Below are 18,428 nucleotides of genomic sequence, written 5' to 3'. Positions count from 1 at the left end.
GATCAAATTTTTTTTAGTAAATTACATGAATCGTCCCTCGTGCAAGTGCCAAAATGCATGTTTAGTTCCTATTTTTTTTAAAATTAACTTGGACCAGCTCTCGTTTATTTAACACTTTCATACCTCATCCCTTCGGATATCAACAGACCGTTTTGCCCTTATTTAATTATTTTTGATTTATTTATTAGTTATTAATGATTAATCTATTAAAAATATTGTTTGTTAAATGTTTAATCCATTAAAAATTATTTAATAATTATTGTTTTGTATATCCAAGTTCCTCTCTTTCATTATAAGTCTGATCTTCAAACATATCCACCAAATCGTTGGAGTAATATGAAGTTGCCGAAAGAAGATGACCTTACTAGCGGGTTTAGAGAAAAAAAAACTAGAAAAACAAAGAAATTTCTTAAAGCTCATTGAAGACGATAAATGATTTATAGATCTGAGATGACGAGGTACAGATCTTTAATGAAACAGATCAAACTCGTAATAATCCCTTTGTGATCTTATGTCTTTAGTCATACATGATCAAAATGATTTTTTTATATATACTTAAGTTGTTTACTTCTTAATTTTTACGGTTTGTAGCATCATAAATTATATATCATATTAAAAAGTTAAATTTGATTACACTATTGACGTTTTAATGAACATCAAGTTATAATGTATATTAGGTGTGAGACCTATCTATTAAATGAGTTTATTTTTAAAAAATTAAATATGAAATTTTAACAATTAGAGAAATTTGAATTTATAAGAAAAATGAGAAAATTTTTGAATTATCAAAATTAAAGATACTTTAATACATTGAATACATTACATATATAAACATTTTCTAATAAATACCTTATACATATATTAACTTACATATTAAATGTGAAATTTTAATTTGATAAAATGAAAAATAAAATGAAAAATACAATAAAATGACAAATGAAAAATAGAAATATTCAAAATTTTAGAAAATGTCATGTATCCAAATGAAAGAGAAGAAGACATATGGCAAAAAAAAATTGATTTATTAGGGAGAATTTCACAACCATTATCTTGCTATAAATTTTGAATATGAGTTTATTTTGGTAAAAAATTTCGGTTCGATTCGATCTTACAACTAAGATTTTATAAAACGTAAACGAACTTAAGTAATATATCATGTATAAACTTGTTTGGTAGTTAATTATTTTGTACTCTAGTATGCTAATTTTAATGCAGTCACCTTTTTAAGGAATATTATAATTATTCCCTTTTCCTTTGTGGACAAATAATGGTTATGCCTTTGATTAAATAAACATATTCCTTACTTTATGATATATATATTTTGGATAAAATATTAACGAGTTAAAAATTCTAAAAAGATTATAGCCATGCACTTTTAAGAGTGTTGTTGGCTCCTTATTGGTTCATTTAAAATCTTAAAAAATTAAACTTTGCTGACAACCCATTATAAATGATTTAAATACTACAATTGTCTCCATTCTTGTTGAATTAATTATTACAAAACTAATAGTCAATTCATATATATATATATATATATATATATATATATATATATATATATATATATATATATATATATATATATATATATAGGGTCGGTCCATTGATTTTTAATGCTCGGGGCGAGATTATAAACTAATGCCTTTATTTATTTAAAAAAAATAGCAAAAATGAAATAAATTTTACAGTCAAACCAAAACAAGGTTATACAAACAAAATCATACATAAAATTCATCTAAAACGATGTCTCCTTGCATTTTTTGAATCAAAAACATCTATTATTCAAAAAAAAAAAAAAACTCAATAGATTTTCAGAAACAAAATCATACATAAAATTCAAAAACATCCGTATCCAAAGCCTGAAGTTAACAATCCATATCCACAACCTAAACAAAAAAAAGTATCTTTTAGATTTTTAGAAATTAAATTAACATATTATTCAGAAATCAAAAACACAATCAGATTATTCAGATTTCAGAAAACCATCACACTTTCAAAAATCAGAATTTAAAAAACTCAATAGATTATATAAATCAAATTATTCTGAATTCTGAATTCACTTCTCAGAAAAATCAAAATCAGATTCATATATATCACAAATTCACAATGTTTCAGAAATTAAATTAAGATATTATTCAGAAATCAAAAACACAATAAGATTATTCAGATTTCAGAAAACCATCAGATTTTCAAAAATTCAGAAATCAACAGCTTATATAAATCCAATTATTCAGAATTCTGAATTCACATCTCAGAAAAATCAAAATCAGGTTCATACATATCACTACATCAGATTTCTAGCAATTGTGATAACTTAATTCAGAAATTAACTAAAAATATCACATTCAACAATAGACAAAACTTATATTATTATATAAAAAAAAATTAAAATCAGCAACTTAATTTGATCATAAATCACAAGAGAAGAAAGAAATTACCTGGAAATAATGAAGCTTAGTGTAATCCAAGATGAACAACAATGCAAGTCTGCAATTTTGGATGAGTTGGACCGAAAATTTCACTTCTCTAGACTCCAGGAACCTTAATAAAAAAACTGAAATTTCAAAAAATTTAACCAATACTCACTATCAAATTTTCGAAACATAAAGTATTCAAGTAGGTTATGCAAGAAATTTGAAATACTAGAAAAAACTTACCGGATTAGGACCTTAAGAGGAGAAGTATTCATTCAATCACTGTATCCACCTTTGAATCTTCACTTTAAGTCTTTAGCACAATAGAATTAGAGCAATAGATAAACTAGTAGGGACGATTCAGACATTCAGTAGATGACGATTCAAGAAAGAAAGAAAGAAGAATATATGAGAACTGGAGAAGTCGATTTATCAAGAGAGAGGGCAAGAGAAGTGCTGAACTGTTGAGTGTTGAAGCAATGAATCGGAAGACTGGAAGAGATAATAGGGCAGTAGGCGATTGAATTGATGCAGACTAAATCTTGATTGTCCATCTCCATTCTCCAGCAGGGACGCTAGGGACGCCTCGTGTTCTTCATCTTCAATTATTAGAAGTATAGATCGAAGAGTCGTAATTGTTGTAGCGTTGTAGTTGCTGCTATTAGGTCTCCAAAAATTTGTTGCCCCAAGTCTTGAACGTGATGGTTTACTGGACTAGTGTTCAGTCTTCTTAACAGCCTCACAGGCCCAAATATACCCTAATACATAATACCTATAAGAGGCTATGAAAAATTGATGCCCCATTAGAAATTGCTGCCCTGGGCCATGGCCCTTCTCGCCCTGGGCTTGGGCCGGCACTGTATATATATATATATATATATATATATATATATATATATATATATATATATATATATATATATATATATATATATATATAGAGAGAGAGAGAGAGAGAGAGGTGGGTTCAATTGAGAAAATAAAAAAGGTTGAGAATGGGGCAGGTCTTGACCCTGATCCGATCCAAACCCTTAACAATTATATGAGTTTGGAGCATAGTTTTTGATCCATTTACCCGTTAACGACCCGTACCCGCTAACCATTTTATTAAAAGGGTCGGGTATTGATTATCACCGATCCGCTCCGTTTATAACACGCCCCATATAAATTTTAGAAATATAAATTTATATTTTATATTGCCCAAATTTATATTTTACATTAAATTTCAATCAGAAGTCCAAAGAGAAAAGGCCAAAGACTAAATTGTGTTTACATAGGACTCGACGACTCAACTTCTAGACTTCCAGTCTTCTCCCAAGAGTCATGATTTCATTTCATTTATATTTTATCATGTAACACCAATTTCATTTATAAGTCAATAAGGTCATTTATCAACCGAAAGAAAGTTTATAATTGTTATTCTCTGTCAATGCAATCGACGATCAAAAACTAATTGGAAGTAACTGAAATAATGATTATAATTCCATAGAAAGTCCTCGAGTACATAATGTGTTTTCTAAATCAAAACTTAGTTTTATTAAATAAATGTGATTTTATGATTTAAATAAAATGTGTTTGATTATTCAAAACACTTACGGGTTACGGGGTGGGTTTGGATATCTGTTGATTCGGTGGATAAGGGTATGAGTTTGATTATCTGAAACCCTGCGGGTTACGGAGCGGGTTTGGATCGGATTTTGAAATTTGTTAAAAGAGTTTGGATCAAGGTCGATTCGCTTCAAACCTGCCCATTGCCAGGTCTACCTCAACCTGATTGGAAATCTAAAGGTGCAATATATATTACGGGGGTATTTTCTACAAAATTATGAGTTTGATAAATTTGCCCTTTATCTTGTTGTCATCAAAAGTGGCTTTTTCTTACTAAACATGGTAAACTCTCAAGGTGAATGTGAGACAATAGGGTCCAACTTGATTTGGTTGTTGTTGCTTGTGTCCCTTATGCAAATTCTGTTTTTTTTTTTTTTTGCTCATGGGGAATCCCTGTAAAGCGTGTGCGAATTGGGATTCATGGCTGCTTTGGAAGTTCTTTGTTGTTGCTTCTAATATTTTACGAGTTTGTGGAGTTTTCATTTGATTCCCATTCGTTTAAATGTTCATGATCGAAAACGAACCGATGATGGTCATGGAAACGACATATAGTAAGTTGAAGCTTTCAATATTAAATTGATTGATGAAATTCTCCTTTAATTGTAACTAATTGTTTTAACTATAATCTTTAATTTGTGAAGGGCATTTTAGTAACATCATATATAATTTTAGATTTTAGATATGCTTTCTAATATCAAATTGCTCTAGTTCTAAATAAATTATTAGTTTGGATATAAATGTGAGTTTTATAATTTTAGACGGATATATGTGTAATTTTAAAGTTTGTAAAAACATAGAAGTAATATACAAAGCTTGTAAGGTTATGTACGAAATTTTCACTAATTAGTGATCCATGATTAATGTTTAGAACGAGTTCGGAATAAGTCTTTCAAATGATATTGTTTACAATTTGTATATTTTTTTATTTTTTTAGTTAACTTTTTAAAAATAAATATTAATTAAATAGATCATACAAAATAAATTGATCGAAATTATGATATTCCAAAAACAACGATTGACTAATAATATATAGTCATCATTTTTTTTTAATAATTTGATTAATACATTTGCCAATTACTTTCTTCCACATCCAAAAGTCCATTTTGTATTATTTTTCTTGTTTATTAACTATTTAAAAAGAAGAAAACAAACTAATTATATTAAAAATCGGCAAATGTGTGTTATAATGATTAATAATGTTTTTCTACACATGAAACAAACACGTAATTTGCTTCTTACTTAATGGAATCAAAATCGAATAGGGGCACCACCGTATATGGGTACGTGGTCATTAATATATTAAATTAAACACGGCTTTATTTTAAAAGAAATTATAACCGAAACTTTTTTATTTTTTTATTAAAAAGGTAAAAGAGAACAACTTTTCTTATTATTTACAAATCAACACTAAAATCCGATTTGCTAATTATAAAACGATTTTTTTTTATTTGTTTTGTTAGGGAAAGTTGCTATTATAGGCAAGAAACAAGGAAACAATAATTTAATAACTATATAATAACATCCATATCAGGATAATGTCATTAATCTTTCAATTGTGACATAGGTTTATAATAACTATTTATATCAATACAATAACACTTGTCTTTTAAAAATAGTCACACTACAACATCAATATATATATATATATATATATATATATATATATATATATATATATATATATATATATATATATATATATAGTAAGGATAACTTAAATAAATGATATAATGATATTTGTTATATGCAATTTCTTTTGAAGTTACTATGCCCGTTTATCATATTAATTATAATTTCCATTTCTAGCTATTAATTATTTTTAATAGTTATATAACTGAATACGTTAATAAAAATTTAAATAAATATATATGATATTAAATATAATACAATAAGCAATGATTACTAATTTTCTTTGCAATGCTTTCATATATTGAAAGACCATGGCAACATAGCTGGCGGCAAATTGACATATGGCATTGCAAATTAAATTGAAAGACGCGATGCAAATGCTCTTAGGAGTCACCGCTTGTGCACTGTGCAGGTTGTACAAGTATCAAAAAATGAACTGCAACGACCAAAAGCGTGAAAGTCCTTAAAGAGCTATGGCAAAAACTAGAAATCACTAAACTCCATTGTTTATGGTTTTTAATATATATATATATATATATATATATATATATATATATATATATATATATATTGAGTGGAGTCAAATGGAAATGGAAATCAGTTAATAATCATACATTCCAATGATCATTTTGTTAAAATATATATATATATATATATATATATATATATATATATATATATATATATATATATTTTGAGTGGAGTCAAATGGAAATTAGTTAATAATCATACATTCCAATGATCATTTTGTTAAAATACTTAAAATTAACTTTCAATCCATAATTAGAACACAAATTGTTTAGGCAAATTGCATGAAAGACATTAAATTGTATAAAATTGTAATTGTAATACTATTTTTTCTAAATTAAGACACTAAATTTATATTTTTGTTGCAAATTTAACCAATCGACATGGTTGTTTCAGGTATTTAATGTTTCTCAGTTGCTGATTATGAAAAAAACTAATGTAACTTTTATATATGTTCTTGGAAAATATTTCTGTTCAACTGAACTCTTATATAGATTTGTACTCATTTTCCGTTATTTATTTTTCCTTTTAGAGCATCATGATTTTGAGAATTGACTTTTCAAGTTCTCTCCGGTGGTTTATTATCTCAGAGTTGTGTAAGCAAGACATAGAAGATTTCCTTTATGAGATGTTACCATGGACAACATTTCCTACATTGCTTACACCATTATGAGACGATGAATCATTTCAACGACCTTAGGAAGATATTTCACAAAATCATGAACTTCCAAGAGAGGAAAATAAGAAGAAATTAGGGGAAGTGAGTATATATTTACATAAAGTTTTAATTTAGCTAATATGTTTAACAACTAGAATCATATGTTGAAGCTACATCATTTTGTTGCGTAGTTAGCAAGTGAGAAATATGAAACTCTGAAACGAAATCGTTTGATTGATTAAATGTGCAAAAAATGTGTAAAGTTACCGACTTAATTGAGAAAAAAAATACAATGTCAAATTTGAAATTTTATGTAAACTTAATGTACTTTATGCAATTTGTCTAATTATTCAAAAATATTTTATTCAACTTAAATGATAATACTTGACAATTTAAGGGCATGTCACGAACCATATATAAATGTTCTTATGTTTTGGCTCTAAAATTGGCAAAATATATGTGAAAAAATAAGCCATTATGATAATGAAACTTAAAATTAATTGGTAAAATATAATTTATTTTCATTTCTACTAAATGCATCTCTAATAGTTAATTAATTTATGTGTTATTTCATCATTTTATTAGCTTTAACCTAAAATTAAATAACATTTTTAATGGTCAACCTTTTCAAATAGTTTTTTCTTTAATTTTACCTTATCTATGTTTATCTATTTAATATGTTCTATATAACCTCTTTGTGACAACTGAAAATTTTGAGTCAAGAATATAACAGTGTACAAGTGATTTCATAATGTAACATTGTTACAATAAAACTTGGAAGCCAAAAAGGGCATTGGTTGTATGAGTTAATATATATATATATATATATATATATATATATATATATATATATATATATATATATATATATTGAAAACAAAAAGGACATTAGTTGTATAAGTATATATATATATATATATATATATATATGTGTGTGTGTGTGTGTGTGTGTTGCAAACCATATACGTAATTAACCATTTAAAAAGTCAACAAGCTAGAATAAGTCAAGATGGAACCACTTCCTTTAATTGTTTTCGGCCTAGGACCTAATACATGGGATTTCGGTCATGCTTAGACCGAAATCACATGTGATTTCGCTTTGCTTTAGGACCGAAATTACATGTGATTTCGGTTGGAGCATGGGACGAAATCACATGTGTTTTGGGTGTCTTCTTGTGAGTTTTCTATGAGATTTCGGTTTAAGGAAGGAAAGAGATAAGGATAGTTGACTTTAACAAGTGATGTTTCACCATTTTCCCATGAAAAACAATACCCAGTGTTTATCCAAGCAACTAACCACCAATTTACCAAGAAAATATCAACTCACGATACTTCCTTCTCTAAGAACGAGTTCACCATAAAATCATCCCACCACTTTCATTTCTACTACCTATTACACCATATCCTCTCAAGAACCAAGACCAAGATATCTTCCAAGTTCAAAATTTCCCAAGTTTGTTCTTAGTATTTTGGTAAGTATTCCTTCAAAATCTAGTGTGTTTATACATTTTTATGTAAGTTTCATCCTGTTTGCACATATTATTATATGTTAAAACCCTTAGGATAATAGCATTTCGAAGGAAGTTCATCAACCCATTCAAGAGTTTAGGCTTGGAAATCTTCACATCATCTCCTCAAACAACCCACAAATCCACTCAAGGTGAGTTCACACCCCCCCCCCCCGCCCCCCCCCCCCATTTTCAAGATTTTCATGTTTTAGGGGGAATACAAGTCAAAAATTGTTTATCACACAAATACTTGCATGTATTATCTTTATGTTAAAGTATAAGTCATTATTTGCATAAGATTTGATTATTACTAGCTTTGGTACAAATATTTGTGATATATTAGTTTCAAATGCAAAACTAACAAAAACAAAACATGATCTATGTTATAAAAATCATGAGAAAATTTATGATTTGCAAAAGTTTAAGGTTTTTTGGAAACTTTTTACCATAACATAGTTTTCTAACCAAAAAGGAGTACATTCTAGTTATTTCACTATTTTGTGGGTTACAACCCAAAAATATGATGTTTGACCATACATTTTGGAAACAAGACAAGATAACAACTTCGTATTTATATGAAAGATTATATAAATAGTTTCAGCAAACAAACAAGATAACTATAATTGGTATAGTTTGGGAGTCAAAAACATTTTACTGTCATTCAGAAGAAACATATAATTATTTAAACGTATAATTATTTCACTTACAAGAAAAAGGAGTTTTCAGTTCACGTAAATTGGTTGATACGGGTTGTGAGAGATTTAGCTTCATTGTACCTATCAGAGTACACAACTAAGACCTGCATTATAACCAGTGTCTCTTGGGGGGAGAGTGTGACACTTGTGTATAAATCTATAAGGGATTGACAACCCTGACCTAAACTGTTAGCTATAGTTAGACTGACAGGTCTGGGGTGACAAATGTCGTAAATAGTTCCGACACCTGAAGAATGTCGTTCAGGCAACTAGTCGCATTAGTATGGTTATAATAACTCACATAGCGTATTAACAAACAATTGGTTTACGGGTTCAACGTACCTTCAAGTAGTTTTATATAGAGATAAAACTTCATAACACTAATTTTCCCAGTACAACATTACTTACATTTTTAGTCTTTGGATTAAGACTTAAAGTTCATTTTTATAAGAAAATATTGCATTATCTGGAAGTATACACTATCATTTTACAAGATACAGTTTCAAATCCTTCTCATACAAAACACTTATGAACTCATCAACTTAATTGTTGACACTTTTTAAAATCACTTGTATTCTCAGGAAATCAGTAAACATGTAACTACAAGAGTTTTTCGGTGGATGGAACATCGTCGCATCTCGTTATCTATTTTTGTCATGTACATTTGATATCATGTAAACGATGTTTTCAAGTACAATGTAACTTATTAAATATTCAATACAATGGTTGTGATGCTTTGATTGCTATTGTTCAATTGTTATGATATTGTACATGAAGTCATCTGCCCCCAGACGTTTCCGTTGTTCTGTTTTGGGGGTGTGACAGATTGGTATCAGAGTATTGTTTATAGTGAATTAAGTATATCAAACCATGTAAGATATACAACTATAAATACAATGGGGCTAAAATACTATGACTAAAAGTATACTTTTAAAATATAAGTATTTTTGTAAGAGTATACATACATGCATACATACTAGGACAACATCGTAATATTATATATATATATATATATATATATATATATATATATATATATATATATATAAGTATTCAGATAAGTTAAACACTACGATTAAGCCTGGGCAGTTATGTAATCATATATGGGATAATATAGCCTGATTAACTATATTTATACGAGATATGACCAACATGTGTTTAGGAATATTCACGGTTGGCAACGAATTTAAAACTTACCAACCCTAAAACCCTAGAATCAAACATAAAGATTTAAAATACTATAGGAGTATTTTAGAATACTACAAAATAATACACTTAAGTTTCATGTATTTCTCATATCTCCATTCTCGCACAGACATCATGACACGATTTCACATGCTCGGAGACCCCTATTTCCCTAACCAGGGAAATTGTGGGTGGATCGAAGAGGATCCCGAAAAGGATCCTTAGGAACTAATGGAAGAGGAACCCGAGGAAGAACCCGAAGAGGATCCAGAAGTGGAGGAAGAAAAAGATGAGGAAGAGAAAGAGAAAGACTCAGATGCAGAGTCCGAAGTCATATATCCTCCTTACGTCGCCCGAGTTCCCGCATACCGCTTGGGCTACCATGGACCTATGCCCCGTTGGGCGGGAGACTTGGAGAGGTGGAGCAGGCAGCAACACCAACGCTCGCCATACGACATGCATCGAGGTTTCTATAACCTCAGCCATGGAGGACCGACAGTCAGGGACCTCCTTGTCATGGTTCAGCGAATCACACACCTCGAAGATCAGACTAGGGCGTTGGCCAACCGGATCATGGAGCTAGGAGCCGTTGCTAAGGCCACTAACGCATTAACTTGATTTCTGGAGAGGGACTACCCCTGGACATGCCATCTCATTGACAGTCTCTACAAGGACCTTACCACCGCTTGAGCAGAAGTACGAGAGTATCGAGAGACATACACGACTCTCGAGGAAAGGGTGATTGCAGCTGAGCGTCGAATAGCAAAGTTACAGGGTGCCTCGACTTCAACCTCTGACCCACAGGAGACGATCCACCGTGGGTAGTACATATACTACTCATATCTTGTTTCATTTATGAGAAAGCGTTAGTGCTACTCTTTCATGTAGACCTTATTAAAGGTCAAATTTTCAAAAACAATGTACTAGTACTGTAATATTAATGAATTGAGTATGGATTTTTATTTCATTAGATGTTTTATTTGTTATAAAACTGTTTAATTGTTATAGTAAAATTCATTATGAGTTGCTTTCAAATTTCAATAACAACTAGACTCGGTGTACAAAACAAGGCATTTCATTTCGGTGATGCCCGATTCATAACTTTCTTGAAAACTTATCGTCATTCCACCTTTAAACTTTATGGCAAAAGTACGCCACCAAGGAGGTCAAACATGCGCAAGAAAAACACACCAACAGCCCCACCACCGCCACCACCTCCACAAATGGATTCAGCTGTGTTCCAGGCTGCTGTAACAGCCGTTGTAGCCCAAATCAGCAGCAACAACAACAACAGAAGCGGAACAGGTACTGATAGTTCCAATCAGGGAGAAAACCAAGGGCACCCGCGGATGTGCTCATACAAAGTATTCATGAACTGTAAACCCAGGAAGTACCATGGTGACGACGGAGTTGTTACCCTGACAAGGTGGTTCGAGAAAACCGAGTCTGTCTTTGAGATCTGCACCTGCCCAGACGAGTTCAAGGTCAAGTATGTCGCATGCTCATTTGCAGAGTCAGCCTTTTCATGGTGGAACAACCACGTTAAAACTTTGACTCTAGTTGTTGCCAACTCCATGAGTTAGGAGGACTTGAAAGCGATGACGCTCGAGGAATATTGTCTAAGGAGCGAGTTGCAGAAGCTTGAACAGGAGTTGTGGGAACACTCCATGAAGGGTTCTGATATCACTACTTACACTTCCCGATTCAACGAATTGGCAACTTTGTGCCCGAGAATGGTTACTCCAGAGGCCAAGAAAGTGGAGCTTTACATCTGGGCACTATCCCCTCAGATACAGGGGATGGTCATATCTGCCAACCCGAGCACCCTCGACAATACCAAGCGCCTGGCACAAACTCTTGTCGACTAGGGAGTTCGTCAAGGTATTATAACCCCCACACCCGAGCAAATAAAAGGAGGTAACAACAGAGGAAGTTTCGGAACAAAAAGAAAGGCCAATCCGCTCAAGTCCTAGCCAAGAAGCAACAAACTGTGGCTGTCCATGCCATCACCGCTCCTACTCCAGCTAAGCAATACGCTGGGACTCTTCCGAAGTGTGACAAGTGTAGCTACCACTACCATGGTGCCAGTCAAGATAGAAAATGTAACAACTGCAACAAGAAAGGACACACCGCTCGATACTGCAGAGCAATTGCACAACAAACCACCCAAGCCGCTAATACTGGGCTGAGTCGCGCATGTTACGGTCGTGGTGAGACTGGGCATTTCAAGAGGGATTGACTGAAGGCACAAAACGAACATGGTGGGACCATGGGAAGGGTTCTAACGATGGGGGCATGAGGAGGCTGTGAGGGATCCCACCATGGTTACTGGTATGTTCCTCCTAAAAAACTCATATGCATGCATACTATTGATAGTGGTGCGAAGAAAAGCTTCATGAGGCACCTGTTTAAACACTTACGGAAACAAAAACCCCAAACACTAAATGAAACATTCACAATAGAAACGGCCAATGGAAAGACATAAAGCACTAAGGATATATTTGTAGGATGCACACTAACTCTAAACAATCATTCCTTCCGAGTCGACCTTATGTCGGTCACAATAAGTAGCTTTGATGTCATCATTGACATGGATTGGTTGAGCCGTCACCATTCTGATATTTTCTGTTACGAAAAGGTAGCCCGCCTTAACCTACCAAATAACGAAGCCCTCGTCATTTATGGCGAAAAACCCGACATGAATCTACAAATCATCTCATGCATAAAGGCTCAGAAGTATCTACGTAAGGAATACCACGCCTTCCTAGCCCACATAGTGGATGAGAAACAAAAAGTGAAATACATCAAAGATATTCCCGAGGTCTACGACTTTCCTGATGTATTCCCAGAAGACCATCCGAGAATCCCACCCATACGCTAAGTCGAGTTAAGAATCGACTTAATACCAAGAGCCACCCCCGTGGCCAAATCCCCATACCGCTTAGCACCGGCAGAAATGCAAGAACTGTCCAGTTAGCTAAACGAGCTGCTAAGCAAAGGATTCATCTGACCGAACTTCTCACCTTGGAGAGCACTGGTCTTGTTCATGAAAAAGAAGGACAGATCTTTCTGCTTGTGCATAGATTATCGAGAACCGAACAAGCTCACTATGAAGAACCATTATCCCTACCTCGAATAGACCACTTATTTTATCAGTTGGAAAAATCGAGCTACTTCACAAAGATCGATCTGAGGTCGGGGTACCATCAACTGCGGATACATGAGGAAGACATTCCAAAGACGACATTCAGAACTTGCTACAGTCATTATGAGTTTGTGATGATGCCTTTTGGCTTGATTAACACCAATGATGTTCATGGAATTAACGAACCGTGTGTGCCGGAATTATCTCGATAATTTCTTGATAGTATTCATCGATGATATACTAATTTACTCACGAAGCAAGGAGGAACATAATCGGCATCTACGACAAGTTTTAGAAATGTTAAGGGCATAAAAACTATACGCCGAGTTCTCAAAGTGTGAGTTCTGGATTCGAAAAGTCGACTTCTTGGGGCACGTAGTCAGCAAGGAAGGGATACACATGTACCCTTCAAAAGTCAAGGCGATCAAAAACTGGGCAACACCAAGAACACCGACATAGATCCGCCAGTTTTTGGGTCTTGTTGGCTAGTACCGAAGATTCATACAAAACTTCTCCAGGATTGTAAAGCCACTCACTACCTTGAACTAGAAGGGAGTGACATTCAGTTGGGGGAATAATCAAGAAGCCGCCTTTCAAACGCTTAAACAAGCTTTGTGCAGTGCTCCAATGTTGTCTCTCCCAGAAGGGACCGCAGACTTTGTGGTGTACTGTGATGCATCGAAGCAGGGCCTAGGATGTATGCTTATGCAATGAGGGAAGTGTTGGATTTTCATCATCACTATAAGACTTCCTAAGTGCACATGCAACCACAAATGCTTTGGATCTATGTTTTCTCTAATTATACATGCATTTTCTTTTTCCAAAGCATTCACCCTAGCTAGCATACAATTGAAGCTATATATAATTAAAACATAGTTAGGATGCATAGCTCTTGAGTAGGGTAGAGTTCTTGACCTTTGGAAACTTGAGCACCTCAAGTTTGATGCCTCTAATGGTTCATAAACACCAATATGCAAAGGAGGTTTTAAGAGAATAAGTTACTTGACTCTTTTGAAGGTGCAACCGATTTTGGTTCATCGAGGGGGCTATTTATAGTTGTGGCAAGTGCTAAGGTTACACTTTGTAAACCCTAATGATCCATGACTTTCCACATTCCTATGATCCATGGGTTTAACCTCCATGGACTATCCATGGGTTATATTATTGGTTTAGCCCACTTATATAATCATGGATCACTTAGCCCATACTATAAGTATTATTGATTTGCATAATCAATCCCTCCATATTTAATTAGTCTCTTTTGACCACAAAATTAATTCTAAATTAATTCTTGGACAATACTAATTAAATAACCATATTAATATATCATACTTATAATATATTAATAAATCGTTAATAACCTTATTCTCATAAAACCATCCTATCAAATTGCACTGGTGAAGGCAACCCATAAGGAGCATAATACTATCAGGTCAAGTACGTACCAGTTATAGTTATGGGCTTAGACACCAAATCCAACAGGAAGGTCATCGCCTATGCCTCAATGTAACTCAAGACTCATGAGGTCAATTACACCACGCACTACCTCAAACTCGGAGAAGTGGTATTTGCCCTGAAGATATGGAGGCATTACCTTTACGACACAAAGTTCACCATCTTCATAGATCATCAGAGTCTTCAGCACATTCTCAATCAAAAGGAGCTCAACATGAGACAACAACGATGGGTTGAACTACTAAATGACTACGAATGTGAAATTCGTTATCATCCAGGAAAGGCCAACATAGTAGCAGACTCCCTGATTCAGAAATAATACTCGGGTCGCCGAGTAAAGTCACTAACCATGACCATCCATTCACACCTATCCGCGCAGATCAAGATGGCACAGTTAGAAGCCTTGAAACCCAATAACATCACAGGTGAAACATTGCGAGGAATGGAAAAAAACTTCGAGGTCTGGGATGATGGAACTCGTTGCTTCATGACTCGAATTTGGACACCGAGATTCGGAAGGTACAGAGATGTTGTCCTGAACGAGGCTCACAAGACAAAATACTCCGTTCATCCCGGTTCAGACAAGATGTATTTGGACCTCAAAAAACTTTATTGGTGGCCGAACATGAAAGCAGAGATCGCTACCTATGTGGGAAAGTGCCTGAATTGTGCCAAAGTCAAGGTAGAATATCAAAAGCCATTGGGTTTGCTTCAACAACCGGACATACCCGAGTGGAAGTGAGAGCAGATAACCATGGACTTCACAACCAAGTTACCCAAGACAACGGGTGGACTTGACACCATCTGGGTGATTGTTGACATGTTAACCAAATCCGCACACTTCTTACCAATAAAGGAGACCGACAAGATGTAGAAGCTCACAAGGACGTATATTAAAGAAGTCGTGCGACTACTGATGGGTTTGAGCCATAAGAACTTTCCTATGTGCACTTGCAAACCATAATGCTTGGATCTAGGTTTCTCTAATTGAGCATGCAATATATCCAAGGCTGACAATTCTAGATCTAATGTAAACAATTAAATCATATCATATGAAATCAGATCTAGAAGAATACCTTAAGTTGCTTGCTTGAAACTTCTTGTTCTTGGAGATTAGAGTCACAATTGGCACTCCTCTAATGGCTTACAAACACCAACTAGGAAGAGGATGATCTTGAGAGAGAGAGAGGAGGTGAGAAATCGGCTCTAGGGTTCTTCCTTGCAAGAGTATGGCCAATTTCCCTCACCCAAGGGTTCTATTTATACTATGAGATACTAGGGTTACACCCTTAACCCTAATTGAATAACTTAGGCCCTAAGCAATCCAAATATCCTCTTAGATCCGAGGATTGCATGATTTTAAGGTATCCTAACCCTAAAATCCGTCCACCCTAATATCCATAAGGATACATAGCCCAAAACACAACTATCACACATTTGACAGTTTATGCCCCTTTATTCAATTAACCTCTTTAAGTCACCAAATTAATTCTCAATTAATATATGACTTATATTAATCAAATAATATTATTATTCCTTTAATATATTACTCTCATAATATATTAACAATAATATCTCTTCTCTCTTTACAAATCATCCTATCAAGTTGCTATGGTGAAGGCAACCCAAAAGGACCATGCACAACCGGGTCAAGTACTTACCAAATATAATTACAGCCTTAGACACTAATCCAAAAGTCTCCCACTTGGATAAGTCTAGTAAATATATATGTAAACACAATCTGATTAGCAATCGTAGCTCTCAAAGACGCTGTCAAACTCTTATCTTATCAGTATCCTATCCTTTAAATAAGGGATCGTATAGTCCTCTATTTAGAAATTGTGTGGACAATCTTATGGAACTTATTGTCCAGCAGTTGGTTTCTCGATCTCAGATTCATTTGACATAGAACTTAATTGAACACATCAATCATTCCTGACCGTGCCCGGCACATAAGTCAAATCAAATCATCGAGGGGCCCTGATATCGCTTTTACCCTCTCAGGATAAAAGTAACAGATAAACTTCGACTTATATGCATTTACTATTTACTAATCAACTATATACAACAATGCATTTTATGACATCAATTTACTGATGCGGTTTCGCACTGTCAATGCACAACCAATTAATAAAAAATAAACCATATATCTTGGTTTTAATACCATATGATATTATCGTCTTGCGATCACTTGCATTACGTTCCATAAAGTGACTCCAGCAAGCGCGGGTTTATTCCAATGCTCAAAACTTGTTCATAAGCACTCATGAACGTTGCAGCAAACCTTTGCTATGTCTAATACCTTTTAGAGAATCTACACACCAATTCATGACAATCTTCATTCATACCTACTTCCAACATATGAACGATTGTGGACCATTCGAATAATTCGATTATTCTTAATAACTCAATTATTCAGGAAGTCAAAACATGCAAAGTGAAACAATAGTTAAACAATTAACATGAGACAGTAGCTTTACTTATAAATAATACTCCTTTATTAATCATCAAATGTCAATTACATTTATCTATTACATGTTTCCAAACTATCTAATCTAAACTAATATCGTCTTTCAGCCCAATGCTCCTAGCGTGCTGCAAATGCTTAACCCTACTCAGTCCCTTCGTAAGCGGATCTGTTGGGTTATCTTCTAACGATACCCTATTTAATACGAGGTGTCCTTCTTCTACTCGATGTCTAATAAAGTGATATTTTCTGTCGATATGCCGAGATCTACCATGATCCCTTGGTTCCTTGGTCAAGGCAACCGATCCTTCATTATCACAGAAAATGTCCATAGGCTCCTTTATTACAGGCACAACTCCAAGGTCACCAATGAAGTTCTTCAACCACATCGCCTCCTTTGACGCTTCGCTCGCTGCAATATACTCGTATTCGCACGTTGAATCAGATACGGTCTCTTGCTTGGAACTTTTCCAAGTCACTGCTCCTCCATTAAGGGTAAAGACCCAGCCCAACTGCGAACAGTAGTTGTCCCTGTCGATCTAGAAGCTTGCATCACTATACCCTCGCACCTTTAAGTCATCACTCCCTCCGAGGACTAAAAACCATTCCTTGGTCCTCCGAAGGTACTTAAGTATATTCTTGACCGCAATCCAATGAGCTCTGCCAGGGTTCCCTTGATATCTACTGACCATGCTCAAAGCAAAGGCCACATCAGGGCGAGTACAAGTCATAGCATACATGATTGAGCCAACTGCGGAAGTGTAGGGTACTCGACTCATCTCAGCTATCTCAGCTTCTGTACTCGGACTTTGAGGCTTACTCAATTTGCCATTACTCTGTATCGGTAGTTCTCCCTTCTTCGAGTTTTCCATACTAAAACATTTTAGTACCTTATCCAAGTAAGTATTCTGACTAAGTCCTATTAGTCTCTGACTTCGTTCTCTCACTATCCTTATTCCCAAAATATAGGAAGCCTCTCCGAAGTCCTTCATAGCAAAGCACTTCTCGAGCCAGGACTTAACCTCCTGCAGAGTCAGGATGTCATTTCCTATGAGCAGTATGTCATCGACATACAAAACGAGGAAGCTAACTATAATCCCACTGGCCTTGACATATACACATGATTCATCTTCACT

The 18,428-nt window shown here is 34.1% G+C and overlaps 1 long non-coding RNA gene across 1 annotated transcript; it reads right to left on the bottom strand.

Annotated features, from left to right (window-relative positions):
- Positions 1–1,755: 1,755 nt before the first annotated feature.
- LOC145051505 (uncharacterized) lies at positions 1,756–3,030 on the bottom strand. Its single transcript, XR_013683663.1, has 3 exons — positions 2,658–3,030; positions 2,439–2,554; positions 1,756–1,886 (listed from the first exon to the last, which is right to left on the bottom strand). It is a non-coding gene; the product is annotated as an uncharacterized LOC145051505 (long non-coding RNA).
- Positions 3,031–18,428: the final 15,398 nt, after the last annotated feature.

Source organism: Lactuca serriola, chromosome 5, assembly GCF_051521515.1.
Source record: "Lactuca serriola cultivar US96UC23 chromosome 5, Lser_US96UC23_V15, whole genome shotgun sequence".
Lineage (NCBI taxonomy): Eukaryota > Viridiplantae > Streptophyta > Magnoliopsida > Asterales > Asteraceae > Lactuca > Lactuca serriola.
Note: the sequence above shows the minus strand (reverse complement) of the source record. Positions and strands in the feature narration are given on the sequence as shown.